Here is a 14,778-nt window from a genome sequence, read left to right on the forward strand (position 1 = left end):
CCATCCATGTCTCTAAAATGACCCAATTTTGTTCCTTTTTATGGCTGAGTAATATTCCATTGTATATATATTGTACCACATCTTCTTTATCCATTCATCTGTCGTTGGACATTTAGGTTGCTTCCATGACCTGGCTATTGTAAGTAGTGCTGCAATGAACATTGGGGTGCATGTGTCTTTTTTGAATTATGGTTTTCTCTGGGATTGCTGGGTCATACGGTAATTCTATTTTTAGTTTTTTAAGGAACCTCCATACTGTTCTCCATAGTGGCTGTATCAATTTACATTCCCACTAACGGTGCAAGAGTGTTCCCTTTTCTCCACACCCTCTCCAGCATTTATTGCTTTTAGATTTTCTGATGATGCCCATTTAAGTGGTGTGAGGTGATACCTCATTGTAGTTTTGATTTGCATGTCTCTAAAAAACAGTGGTTAGATGCCACGAAGTAGGTGGCAATGCCTTAACTGTATGCGTATTGTCAGGCCTGAGGGCCTCTTCCATCCTTGTCAAGGGGAATGCTAACCTTCTCTCCTTTCATACCACACTGTGCATTTAATTCTTTTTGAAGGGTATTTTCCCTGGACATAAAATTGTAGGCTATCAATTCTTTTCTTTCATCCAGATTTCAGTTCATTGTCTTCCAGATTTCATTATCTCTGTTGAAAAAGCTACTGTAAGTCTAATTTTTGTTCTTTGAAGGTAGTCTGTAATTTTTTTCTGATTTCCATAGAGGCTTTCCATCTTTGGTTTTCAGCAGTTCTTCTGTCATGTGCTTAAATATAGATTTTTATTTATTCTGCTTGGCTTTTATTGGGCTTGGTATTTATGGATTGATATCATCTGTGAACCTAGAAAATTCACATACATTATGTTTTCAAATAGCTTTCCCCTCCTCCTCTTTCTGCTCTTCTTTTCAGACTCCAGTTGCACTTATCTAAGATCTTCTTAACAGATCCTCTATGTATTTTATCATCTTGTTTTGTTTTTTGTCCTCTCTAATTCTTTCTGGTTATTTTCTTCTGGTCTGTCATCCAGTCAACTCTCTAACCTGTTAAACCGTACCTTTGAGTTCTTGAATTTGGTTGTTGTATTTTTTTAGTTGTAAAATTTATGTTTATTTAAAACATCTGGAATGTCCCTTTTCATAATTTTCAGTTCTCTGTGAAAATTCTCAATCTTGTATTTTATTTTCTCAATCATAGCTATTTTAATGTCTGTATCTGATAATTCTAATACCTGAGTTCTGCAAAGTTCTGTTTCTGTTGTCCCCTTTCTGCTGACTCTTGTCCTATTGTCTTTTGTCCTTGATTATCTCTAGTATGCCAGATTTTAAAACTTATAAAGAATAATAATTGGAATACTAAGAAGATGTTATACCAGAGAGAATTTTTATTTCCTACTTTCAAGTGTGTGGAGGCACTTACAAAGCTGGGATCATTTTAATCCAGTATTGGGAATTGAAGTTTTCTCAGTCACCCAGATGTCTCGAAGTTCAGTTACAGTCCATACAAGGATGGTGTTTCCATCATCTATTTCTGTATAACAAGCTACAATAAAATTAGTAGCTTAAACCAACAAGCATTTTATTTATTTGCCTACAATGTTGTAATTGAGTAGGACTTTGTGGAGACAGTTTTTCTCTGTTCTGTGGGGGTTTGACTGGGACTGCTCAACTTGAGCTGAAGGATCTGCTTCCAGGATGGCTTCACTGACCTGCTAGTGAGTTGGTGCTAGCTGTGGCTAGAAGCTCAGCTAGGGCTGTTGGCTGGGAACTCTGTTCTCCTCCATGTGGCTTCTCCACATGGTTAGGTGAGATGCCTCACAACATGATGGTCTCAGGGTAGTCATATTTCTTAAATGTTGTCAAAAGTAGATTGTAAAAGTAGAAGCTGCTAGGCCTTTTTAAGGTTTAGGTAAATCATCACTTCTGCCACATTTTGTTAGTTAAATCAGGTCGGAAGTTCAGCCCAAATTCAAGACGACTACACAAGGATATGAATACCAGGGGATATGGTTTTTTTTATGGATTTGCTCCCATTTTGCCCTTTCTCCTGGGGTGCAGCACTTTGGAGTCTAAATAGAATTGCAGGATTCCCATTCTTGTTGGGCCAGAGTCCAGGTTTTTTCCCCCTCCTCTGAAGATTGAGTCCTGCTCAGCCTCTCAGCTTCTTTTCTCCCATATCATGACCTAGTCAGCAGCAATCCTTTACTCTCAAATGCTTTTAAGATGTACATATATACATATAATTTTCCTTTCAGTGTTTCTAGTTCTTAGCAGAATGGAGAACTGGTATGCTACCTAGCCAGTGATAACCAGAAACTCATGATTCAGAAACTCCTAGTTATCGTTCATGTTTATATTCTCTTCTTTCAACTATATATTAATTCCACAAAGAGCTTTTTACCACCATTATATAAATGAACCAAAGAGTGCCTCTGTGTATTGACCCCACATTGTTTATTTCTTTACTGTAGACTGAGACTCATTAGCTCAAAAGCCTGCCAGTGCCAAACTCAAATTTTCACACATTCAGTTATTTTTAAAGTAACCCAAACAAGCAGACTGTTAGCCATTTAGAGCCTGTCTGTTTTACATATCTGCAAGACTCACCCCACATCTGTTGACCATTGGTAAGATCAAGCCTTATGGTTATAAGACTCCAAGCTGCTATGGCCCTTTGGAACTTTCTGACTCAGAGATTCCCCACCATGCTGCTGAGTGACATCACCTAGATACGTAAGCCCCCTTTCCAACCTTCCTCTCTCCTGGATGTTCCCTTGACCTCCTGCCTTTTTGATGGTAACCCCCATGCTGTAAGCCTCTGAATGGTCTCATGCTGTGAGAGACTTCAGCCTCTCATATAACCCCATTCAAGCACCATCCAGTAAAGCTGGTTGTGTTACTGCTCTCATAGTCATTATCTTTTCCCTTGATCAGCCCCCAAGTCTCTCAAACCCCCACAACATCTCGTTTGCACGCAGTACAGTTTCCCTCCTCACAAGACACTCTGAGAGAAAGCTGGAACGAGAGTGTAAGCAGGAGCCGCTGGGCCAGGATTAGAGTCAAGGGACAGAATAGCAAGATCAGGGGCACCATTCAACTTCAAATTGCAAGTAATGATGCCAGTACTGCCCCTACTGTGTAATTATTTCTGAAACACCTGCTACCATAATATATGATTCAGGTACTTTGACTACCAAGGCTTCATCCAGGGCCCTCTGAAGGCCACATTACACAGTCCTGTGATTTCCTCACATTTACAGATGGAATATCTGAGCAGCTCACCCCAGAAACTGTTAACGTTTCCTCCAGTTTTCTGGGACCCACAGTCACATTCATGATCAAGGCAGATGGCATGAGAGAACAATGGGAACCATAAGTGATGATCGGTTTCAGAGAATTGGTCTTTTCTCTCTTATGGAACCGCATTGAGAGTCCAGTGCTGACCTCTAGTGGCAGTTAAGACAGTGACTCCCACCGTACTTCAGTGATCCCTTGCCAGATTTCTACTAGAATTTTTACTTGACTTCATGAGGCGTTATGCTTGTCTTTTTTTAATGAGTTAGAAATACTTAAACTTTTGACAAGTTCAAGTGCCAGTTGATAAAGCTTTGTTTTAAATAGTTTAAATAATTTTCTGATCACTACAGTTCTTTTCTATGGTGAATTTTAAGAGCAGCTCTGTACCCTCCCTAATAAAATAGGATAGACTATAATATTTGTGCAAACACAGTAGATAAAATGTGGCCAACATTAGAAGTATTTGTCTATACCAATCATAAAAGTACTACTTTAGGGAATGAGAACCTGAGGTTTGGACACCAGAAGGCCTCTGACAGCCTTCAGCAGGCCACTAAGATCTTTGTGTGCTATATTTAATCCTTTCCCCCCACAGCCCATGGCTCACCCGGAATCTGAGAGCTGCACATAACACAAGATCTCTGTATCTGGCTCAGGTTCCCAACAAAGGTTTCTGGGCCTCTAACCTTAATACATTTCCTGGGGAAATTTTTGCATTCTTGTTTTTTTTCAAAGCCAGCACTCTCTATTGAACGCTGAACATCAGGGGATCATAAGACCAGGATGTAGGAGAAATGGCTATATGAACCTTGTCTCCTTCTTCCAACAGCAGCTCCAACCACTGGTCCTCATCAAAGCCCTCAGCAGGCACATGCTGTCTGTAGTCCTTCCTCCTGCTGGCTCCCAGCTCAAGCTCAGTAATAGTGCAACATGTCAAAGCTACAAGCAGGTCCTGGTAATTTCCTGTAGCAGGCCCGACCACTGGCTCTTGTAGGGCTCCCAGTGCTCACTTTCCTGTACTCCCTAAACCCATTTTCCTCCCTAAACCAATATTTTAAAACTATCAGTATCTATTCTTCTAGACTGTCAATTTCACTGACTCAGTTTCCTTCACTATATGGACTCAATCTTGTGGTCATACTCTAGGAGTGCTACTCAAATCAATTTATTCAATTCCTTAAAAGTTCTGATTTCTTGTCATACCTCCAAGGAGATGACTCCAGCCACTCCCATTTCTGGGAGACTAGTATTGCTGGAGAAGACTGCAAAACCATGCAAATCGGGGGCAGTAAAGGCACACATCTTCCCACCTTTCATGCTGCTCGCCAATCCTTTCGCTTGACCTCATTTGAAAGGAGTTCCTTTTCAAATCTCCTATGGCAGATGTTCAGGCTTTTACCATTTCTTGATTCCTCTTCCTCATTCCCTTGCCCCCCTCCGCAAGAAACCTCATTTCCTACTTCAAAAGGTCATTAGAAAGAAATTCCTTCTTCACAACCTTTTACTTCTATGCTTCTGCATAAATTGCACCTATCTTTCCCTCCTCCTTTTATTTAGAGGGAAGAAGAACCTCTCCTTTTTAAAATTAAATTTTCCATTGTGTTCTAGAATCTATTTATCTGTACACTTTCCTAAATCCTGGTCCATCAGTAATCAGTCCCTACCTCCAACTCCAGTATCTTCAGTAATGTCGCCATTAGCTCCTTCTCCTCAGCAAGCAAACATGCTCATCATTTTTTTTAAAGGGGAAACTATTTTTTTTGTCCTCGCCTCCTCTTCAAACTATTTGACTGTTAATTATCTCTTCCTTCCTTTCCCCATACACTTCTTCAAAGTGTAGTTTACACAGAAAGGTTGCATTCTCAATGTCCATTCACTCTTCTGCCCACTGTAATCTGACTTCTACTTCTAGGTCTCTGCTGAACTTGCTCTCCATTCCATGACATCCTAACTGAAAAATCCAATGGCCCATTTTCACCCTCATCTACTTGGCCTTTCTACAAGGTTTATTGGCCATTCTTTCTTTTCTCTTGGCTTCCAGGATGTTTTCCTGATTCTTTCCCTGCCGGGGCAGGGAGGCTAGACAAGGTAGTACAAACATATGTGGGTCCTTTATGGCCAAGGTTGGCAGAAGGAGTATTTCTTATCCAAAGTGACCAGTGCACCAAAAGCAAGTGGTTATTCAAATATCGAGTAAGGATAGAGCAGACAAAGAATTGGGAAGCCAAGGGCAGAAACTGGAGTGTAGAGTGAACACATCAGAGACAGGATTTGATTCACTCCCTGTAAGCCAGAGGACGGCGACTTCTTATAAAACAGCCAAGAAGAGTGGATGATCTGACTGTGTTACTACAGTCATCTATGCTTATCATTTCTCCTCTGCCCACCAGTTAAATCAGTGATTTTCAACATCTGGTGTTAAGAATCATCTGTGAAGGGGTGTTCTTTTTAAAAACTCACGTGTCATGTTATATATATTTCTTTCCTTTCTTTCTTTTTCTTTCTCTAGGACTTTGGTACATTGCAAAACTGAAGCTCTGTATCTGTTAAACAACTTCCCATTTCCTCCTCCCATCTGTCCCTGGAAACCACAATTCTGTGTTGTTTCTATGAGCTTGACTACTTTAGATAGAAATTTGTTGTTTTGTTTTGGTTTGTTTAATGTATACATGAATTGTTAGCTGCACTTTGTTAATAGCTTTGTTGGAATGCTATTATACTGTTAATTACTTGATGCTTTTTTTTCCTATGGTAAATAGCTAAGCACATTGTACAATATTAATGGCAAAGCTTTATATATATGCAACATCGTTATGGCAATGTGATCTCTATTAAAAAACATTCATAGCCTATTCTTTTTGCATTTTTTAATTTTGTATTTTTCTCCAGGCTTACTTATTTTATAACTGGAAGTTTGTACATTTTGACCAGCTTCACCCATTTCACCCAGCCCCAGCCTCCACCTCTGGCAACCACCAGTCTGTTCTCTGTATCTATGAGCTTGGGGTTTTTTTAGATTCTACATATAGGTGAGATCACACATTATTTGTCTTTGTCTGATTTTTTCATTAGCATAATGCCTTCAAGATCTCTTCATGTTGTCAAAACTGGCAGGATTTCCTTCTTTTTATGGCTGAATAGTATTCTGTTGAATATATATCACATTTTCGTTATCCATTTATCTATCGATGGAAACTTAGGTTGTTTCCGTGTCTTGACTATTGTAAATAGTGCTGTAGTTAACATGGGTACAGATATCTTTTCAAATTAGTGTTTTTGTTTTCTTAAGATAAATACTGAGAAGTGGAATTGCTGAATCACATGGTAGTTCTGTTTTTAACTTTTTTAAGAACCTTCATACTGTTTTCCATAGTGGATGCACCAATTTGTATTCCCACCAACAGTGCACAAGGGTTCCCTTTTCTGCACATCCTCACCAACAGTTGTTATTTCTTGTCTCTTTGATAATAGTTCTTCTAATAGGTATGAGGTGATATCTCATTGTGGTTTTGATTTGCATTTCCCTGGTGATTAATGATGTTGAGCATCTTTTCATGTACCTGTTGGCCATCTGCATTTCCTTTTTAGAAAAATGTCTATTCAGTTTTTCCACCCATTTTTCAATCGGGTTGTTTGTTTTTTTTATATTGAGTTGTATGATGTATGCAGTTGTTTTTTAAATCAGAAAGGAAAAAAAGAGGAATTACAAACAAACAGATTAATTCTTTTATATTTACCTATGAAGTTACTTTTACTGGCGTCCAACTAATTCTTCCTGTAGGTTCAAGTTACTGCCTAGTGTATTTGCATTTCATCCTGAGGATTCCTTTTAGAATTTCTCGTAGGGAAGGTATGCTAATGATTCAGTTATTTATTTGTCTAGAAAAGTCTTGATTTTTCTTTCATTTTTGAGGGACAATTTTGGTAAATATAGAATTATTGGTTGATAATACATATCTTCTTTCAGCACTTTGAATATATCATCCTGCTGCCTTCTGGCTTCATAGCTTCTAATGAGAAATCAGTTGTTGATTGAGAACCCTTTATACATGATGTCACTTTTCCCTTGCTGCTTTCAACATACTTTTTGGCTTTGAGCAGTTGTTTATGAGGTATCTCAGTGAGGATTTTCTTGACTTTATCCTACTTAGAAATCATGGAACTTCTTGGATGTGTTGATTAATATTTTCCTCAAACTTAGAAAGTTTTCAGCCATTATTTCTTCAAATATTTTTCCCCCTTTCTCTCTTTCTCCTCTCCTTTGGGACTGTTATTATGTATATGTTGGTATGCATGATGGTGTATGCAGTGAAATTGACCTATCTTCAGTTTCACTAGTTCTTTCTTCTGCCCACTCAAATCTACTGCGAGCCCTTTAATGAATTTTTCATTTTAGTTATTGTACTTTTCAACTCCGGAATTTCTATTTTGGTTCCTTTATATAATTTTTATTATTAATTTTTATTATTTTGTGAATATTCTGTATGTGATGAGATATCATTTTTATCCTTTCCTTTAGTTCTTCAGACATGATTTTCTTTAGGCTTTGACATATTTAGCTTATTTAAAGTCCTTGTCTAATAATTCCAAATTTGGAGCTTTCTTAGGGACAGTTTCTATTGATTTTTTTTCACCCTGCACATGGACCTTACTTTCTTGTTTCTCTGCATGGCTCATGATATTTTTTTGAAAACTGGACATTTTGAATAGTATAATGTGGCAACTCTACATATCAGATTCTCCTCTTTTCCTATGGTTTTTAATTGTTGCTTGTTGTAGTTGTTGTTTAGTGACTTTTCTGACCTAATTTTATAAAGTATGTATTTTGAAAAATATTTATTTATTTATTTGTTTGTTTGGCTGCAGCAGGTCTTAGTTGTGGTACATGGTATCTTCACTGCCGTGTGCTAAGAGCCGTATGGCGCAACTAAAGTCTGTATTCTTAGTCATATGTGGCCACTGAAGTCTCTGTTCCATTAGCTTAATGGTCAGCTAAGGATTAGACAGATTTTCTTATACGTTTGGAACCAAAAATCACCCAGTCTTTGCAGATGGGCTCTGTGTGTGTGCTAGGGCACACCTTCAGCACTCAGCTAGGCAGTTTACAACTCTGCCATAGTCTTTACTTCCTGCCTGCACAGCTCTTCAAGGTCAGAGAGAAGTGAGAGCTTAAGGCTTTCTCAGGTCTTTCCTAAGCATGTGCAGAGCCCTGGGCATGGGAGTAGCTTCTAGATTCCCAGGAATATGTCAGAGCTTTTCAAAACTTCCCCAAACTCTTCTTCCCCAAAGTTATCTTATTCCCCAGCCTTTTCTCCCAAGTTTCTTTAGTGAGTCTAACTGTTGCCCAACTATTATTCACTACCTCAGCTGGCAGTGACTAAAAATTTGCCTATAAATGTTTCAAACAAATGCCCTACCTCCTTTCATAGGAACTTTATAGCACTGGATAAGTTTTGATTTAGGTGAGATAAAACAAGCCTTTTAAGCAGGTCTTCCAGGGAGCCACCAGACAGATTATCCAATGACAATTTTATTTGCAAATGAAGTCTTTTCTGCTACTTCTGGTACCACTGGTACTAGGAATCCAGGCAGCTATTTTCAAAGGTTACAACTGAGCTGAGGAGCAAGGTGTGGGACTAGGGCAATTTAAAACTCCATGAAGTTCACTGTTCTTACCATGATTCAGCTTTAAAAAGAAAATGAATAAATGCACCCCAGTTGCCACAAGCTATTGAATAGTTTCCAGATTCTGAAAACGTTGATTCTAATAGTTCTGATAATACTAAAAATCTTCTAGATTTTTCGTTGCTTTTTGGTGGAGCAGACTTTTAGAGCTCCTTATTACACCATTTTCATTGATATCATTACCTATCAGTAGTTTTAATATCTATATCAATTTCAGTAAAATGTATTCAAGTTTATAGAAAACATTTCTTTGAAAGTATACTTTTATTATTTATGCTTTTGTTTCAAGAATACTGATAGACATAAAGCAGATTTAAGGAATATTTTAGTACCTAATAGATGTAATGATAATTCAGTGAGATAAACTGTGTTAGTGTTGTACCTTCAATACTCTTGCTTTTAAATTTATGTCCACACAATTTCCTTCAATTACTGTATTAGGTTATTTGGTTTGATGGCCATTGCTAAAGCACCCAGAAAAACAAGCATTGCTTTTTCTTACTGATTTATTCATTTATACTTTTTGTACATGCATTTACTTACCAGTTATTTATTAAGCACCTAGTCCATCTAACACATAAAATGCACTGAATGATGCCATGATTTTATTTTATCAATAGATGACTTAAGAAACAGTTGGACTTAACAGTTTGTGTTGCCAGAGAGAGGTACATTACATTACCTTAGGGCCTATAAGGACTCCCTTGCAAATCTGGCTCCTTTAACCATCTAGAACTTTGCTAGTAAGTACCAAAGGCTACTCCTATCCAGTACAAGAGTAAACATCACATTATCTGAGATGTGCAGTCATCTCCTGGGTGTGCTGACAGTGGACCCACTTCCCTACACTGTCTGAAACTTACAGCTCTGTGCTAATTCTGGATTCCTCTCCCTACTGCTATCTTTAAATCTCAGCTTGGGCCTAAGAACCCTAAATTTCATCCCCAACCTTCCTTCTCAGACATTGATCTTTGCTCCGTACGTCAGTGTAACCTATCGTTCAGATTCAGGCCTTTACATCCTTTGGGGACTTCCCTGGTGGCGCAGTGGTTAAGAATCTGCCTGCCAATGCAGGAGATACGAGTTCATTCCCTGGTCCGGGAGGATCCCACATGCTGCAGAGCAACTAAGCCCATGTGCCACAACTATTGAGCCTGTGCTCTAGGGCCCACAAGCCACAACTATTAAGCCCAAGTGCCACAACTACTGAAGCCCACACGCTTAGAGCCTGTGGTCCACAACAAGAGAAGCCACCCCAATGAGAAGCCCATGCACGCAACGAAGAGTAGCCCCCGCTCGCTGCAACTAGAGAAAGCCTGTGCACAGCAACGAAGACCCAATGCAGCCAATAAATAAACAAATAAACAAATTTGAAAAAAAATAAAGTGGCAAACTTTTAAAATAAATAAATAATTTGAAATCATGGTAGCTGTTCTAAACATTGGAGATGTAATGGTTAAGAGTAGTAGGCTCTGGAGTATGGCAACCCAAATGCCAGTGCTAACTCCACTACTTACTGCTTTGTGACTTTGGACAGCTGCTTATTCTACCTTTCTAAACCTCAGTTTTCTCAAGCATAACATGAAGATAATGATAGTATCTACAATACAGAGTTGTGAGAATTAAATAGAATAATGAATACAGATCACTGAGCATAGTGCCTGGCACCTAGTAAGCGTTCCATATATGTTGGTTATTTTTATTATTCTTGTTATTATTGACTCATTGTGGCTCTTGGGATTGTCCTTATGGCTTTTGATTAGTGTAATTTGTGCTATGTAAATTACCCTAAAACTAAGACTGCATTAACTTTCTTGGGGAAGACTTCTCTAATCCCTAGTCCAGATCAGCTTTGTTATGTACTCTTATGAAACCATCTTTTTTCCTATAGAGCACTTTATCTCATCAGTAATTATAGAATCATTTTTGTCATCATTTGATTAATTTCTGTTTCCTCCACTAAACCTCAAGTTACATGAGATCAGTGACAATGGTTTGCTTAGAATTGTATCCCCAGAAGCTAGCTTAATGCCTGGGACAGGAATGAATAATGGCATGAAGCACTCACTTGAATGATTAATATGAAGTCTATGCTCAGGTTAATCTATTCTCCTCACCACAAGTTGCCTTGTTTTGCTTGTCTTCTATTACGTATCTTTTAAGCCTTACTACATCATCTAATTCTTCATAAGGTAGGCTCTTTAAATGGTACAAAGTTTGTGTTTACAGATGGTATAGATGGATGTAGATATATAGATAGATATGTATATTCATCTCTCATAGTATAATGTATTGATAATAACTATCCAGCAGTAAATAGTTATTGGGTGAATGAGTGAGTAGAGAAAAAAAAGTCATTGGTCCTAATGATTCTAGTGCCCAGGAATAACTGAAGTAGAACCTGCATGAAGAACTAAGAGGATTTGTCATAGGAAAGGGGAGCTTATGCACTGACCTGGGAGGTAACTCTGGCATAGCCTCATATACTCTTCTTTTCAGTGGAAGGTTTTAGAATTCAGGAAACAAATTAGTGCTTGATAGAGATTAATTTCAATTTATTTTGTGAGCTTGAATCATCACTTTGCCTTGTAAATATTTACAATTCTTCTATTAGCTATGCATTCCCCTGACATTTAAAGTTTATTCATAAGCAGCCTCTGTTATGACCTGTAATTGCTAATAAAGATGGGTAAAAGCACCACAGGTTAGGGTTGCCACAGATCACTATGGAAATGACACTCTTTCCTGCTTCTTGTGAAAATAACATTTGCCTAACTTTGGTCTACTCTGAGGTAACTCACCTCTTCAGATGTAGAAGATGATTTCCAGAACGTTCCATATGAGATTGAATGAAATAGAAGAATCAGTTGAGTCCCTGCTACCCTGTGAACCAAGATATTTGGTACCTTGTCAACAGGGAGAAGTTAAGCTCATCCATTGGCACAGAGACCCAGGTGCTAGTGTACAAAACAGTTCACTTTGATGTTGTGGTTCTCTGAGGACCCGAGAAAGAGCTCGATCTTCATCTGATTTCTCATCCAGTTGGCCAGCATTATGTTAGGCTCTTGCACTGGGAAACCAGTCAGCCTTCCTTTCAGCCAACTTAAGTTTGTTTTTATCTAACTTCAAAAGTGTACACATCAATGTAAACAAAAACTAACAGTTAAGTTACAGATGAGATTTTGAATACTCAAGACTTAGATTCTCTAAATGGCATAACTTGCTCTATTTTCTGCAGAGCTTTCCCCTCCTTATCCCTTAACTACTTCTCACTTGAAGACCCCATGGTCATACAAAATGTACTCTGTCCCTACTGAAACTATGGTCTTTCCTTGCTAATCTGCCCCTCTCTATGTACAGGGTCAGTAAATGACTCTCTCTTCAGCTAAGTGACCAAGCATTTGAGAAATGGCCCTGAAGAAGCTGAGAATATAATCAAGGAGAAAACCCACAGGCAAAAATCTATTTGCTGACCAGTTCGTACTTGTATTTGGTAAACATTAGCTTGGTGCTAGAACTAGAAGTGCAGTGGAAGCCAAAGCACAGTACCTGCTCTCAAGGCATTGATGGAGTGGGAAAAGCAAGAAGGAGGAAATTACAACCTGGGAGGGTTTCACGCTCTGATGCGACAGCACAGTGGGCCGTGGAGTGTGTAGAGGCTTCGAGGAAGGTCCTCACAAGCCCCTCTCCTCAGGCCCACCTAAATGGCTCCTTGTGATCACTTTGGGTATGACTTTCGGGTTTCTTCTTTTTTTGCTCTCTTCTCTCTCTCCTTGCCTCCCCTTCTCTCTCCCTCTCTCTCTCCCTCTCTCAATTAGATTCTAACTTTCTGCTTATATGCTCCTCAAAATAATTTTGAGAAATTTTTCCTTCCACAATTTGATACACACAAAAAATTTGGTATCTAAAATATTTATGATTAAAGTGAATAGATGCAGGAATTCCCTGATGGTCCAGTGGTTAAGACTTTTTGCTTCCACTGCAGAGGGCATGGGTTCAATACCTGGTCGGGGAACCAAGATCTCACATACCGCAGGGAGTGGCCAAAAAAGAAAAAAAGTGAATAGATGCAAAGGGTGCAATTTTCAACATATCACAAACATTGGCATGTTAAAATAAAACAGTTGTAACACTCTCTTAAACATATTCAATGGAATTTAAATGTCACAGAATCTAAATACTCCTATACACACAATCTCTTACACACACATACACACATGGACACACACCACATGCACACACACAGACATTCCTTGGAGAGTCTCCTTGCACCCACGCCCCAGCCAAGTCTGAAGAATGCCATTCTTTAAGGCTGCTTTTCTTACTCTTTATGTATCCTTTGAGGTACTCATGTGCCAGACCTTGGCTAAACACTTTACATGTATCATCTCATTTAATTCCCAGCAACCCTCTGAGGTCCGTACCATTATCTGCATTTTACTATGAGAAAAATGAGGCTAAGAGAAGGGGTTTGAATCCAAGTCTTTCTGACTCCATGTCCTGTGCTCTTAACTGTTACTTTATACTTAGAGTTCACTGCAGTAAGGGGATTTTAGTGTTAAAAATTGTGTGGAATACCTCAAAGAGAATATGTAACTCCCAGCACCACTTCGAGCACTGCTTTGCTTTTCTCCACAGCATCTACCAGCATCTGGTAGACTGTATATTTTACTTATCTGTTTATTATTAAGCCTCCCACATTTCCCTAGCCCAGAATATAGGCTGGGATTTTGTCTGTTTTGTGCACTGCTATTTTCTCAGTGCCTAAAAGCATGTCCAACATATAGTAGGTACTCAATAAATATTTGTTGGATAATAAATAAGACTTGCTGCTATAAAGCCATTAAGATTGTAGGAGACGCTATACATACTAGTGGTTGCTGAGTGATCTGATCAGCCTTCCTGGCTTCTGTAATGATTAGGTAGCAGTATGAGGTATAGATCAACAATGTACTGGTTTTGGAATGAACGATTTTTATGTGCCAGTCAGTATCAAGAAAAGAAGGATCTAATCACACACCTAAAGTGCTTGCTGAGCAGCAGTTTAATAACAAACTACATTTACCTAATTCAGGTTCCTAAGGAGAATTAGGTAGCCTCGTAGGGCTATGGTAGGGATGCATCTTGTAGCCATCACAGCCTGCTGTTCATGGCTGGGAATTTGAACATATCAGGGCATGCTTGAAAGCATGGTGACGGCAGCCTCCCAGAAATCCCTCAGGGCTAGAGAGCCTTCCAGAAGGAATCTAAGCCACATACTCTGCTGGGGCAGTCACAACTCGGTAAGTCTGACAAACTGATCAGTCAGCCTGGCAGAAGCCTATATCTGGGGGTGGCATGGGAACTGCAGAGTCTTCTGGGAAAGGATGCTGTCTTAGGGAAGAAAGAGCCAGACAGGATGAACTTGACCTAGGAACAAACCTTTATCTGTCAGAGGGGATGGAGATTCTAAACATAGCATCATTACTGCCAGTCTCTGACTCACCCTTGAGCACATAGAAAAAGAGATCTACAAAAAGATGGAAGCTTTTCTACCAAACTTTGACATTCACTGGGGGCTCTAAGAGAGTATCACAAAAAGGAGGGAGTCATTCCCTGCATCCAACCTCCCACCTCCCAGGGGCACAGCCCAGCAGGCATTGATGACTCCCTTGAGTCTCAAGAGAAATAGCAGAAGCCTGGAGAAGTAATCAGAAGACTTGGGCACTGAGTAGTTAGCAAGGAGCACCTGCTATGCCTACCAGGCCTGGCAGAGTAGCACAGAACAGCAGCAGAGCAGCTGTCCCCATCT

General features: G+C 39.2%; 1 protein-coding gene and 1 non-coding gene across 3 annotated transcripts in view; both read right to left on the reverse strand.

Moving 5' to 3' along the window:
* The window catches only part of DNAJC5B (DnaJ heat shock protein family (Hsp40) member C5 beta), an 85,088-nt gene that overhangs the window by 22,707 nt on the left and 47,603 nt on the right, over positions 1-14,778 (reverse strand). The gene's annotated exons all lie outside the window — the stretch shown is intronic.
* LOC130854720 (U6atac minor spliceosomal RNA) lies at positions 421-546 on the reverse strand. Its single transcript, XR_009054156.1, has one exon. It is a non-coding gene; the product is annotated as a U6atac minor spliceosomal RNA (small nuclear RNA).

The sequence above is a fragment of the Hippopotamus amphibius genome, chromosome 5 (genome assembly GCF_030028045.1).
Source record: "Hippopotamus amphibius kiboko isolate mHipAmp2 chromosome 5, mHipAmp2.hap2, whole genome shotgun sequence".
In the NCBI taxonomy this organism is placed as follows: Eukaryota; Metazoa; Chordata; class Mammalia; order Artiodactyla; family Hippopotamidae; genus Hippopotamus; species Hippopotamus amphibius.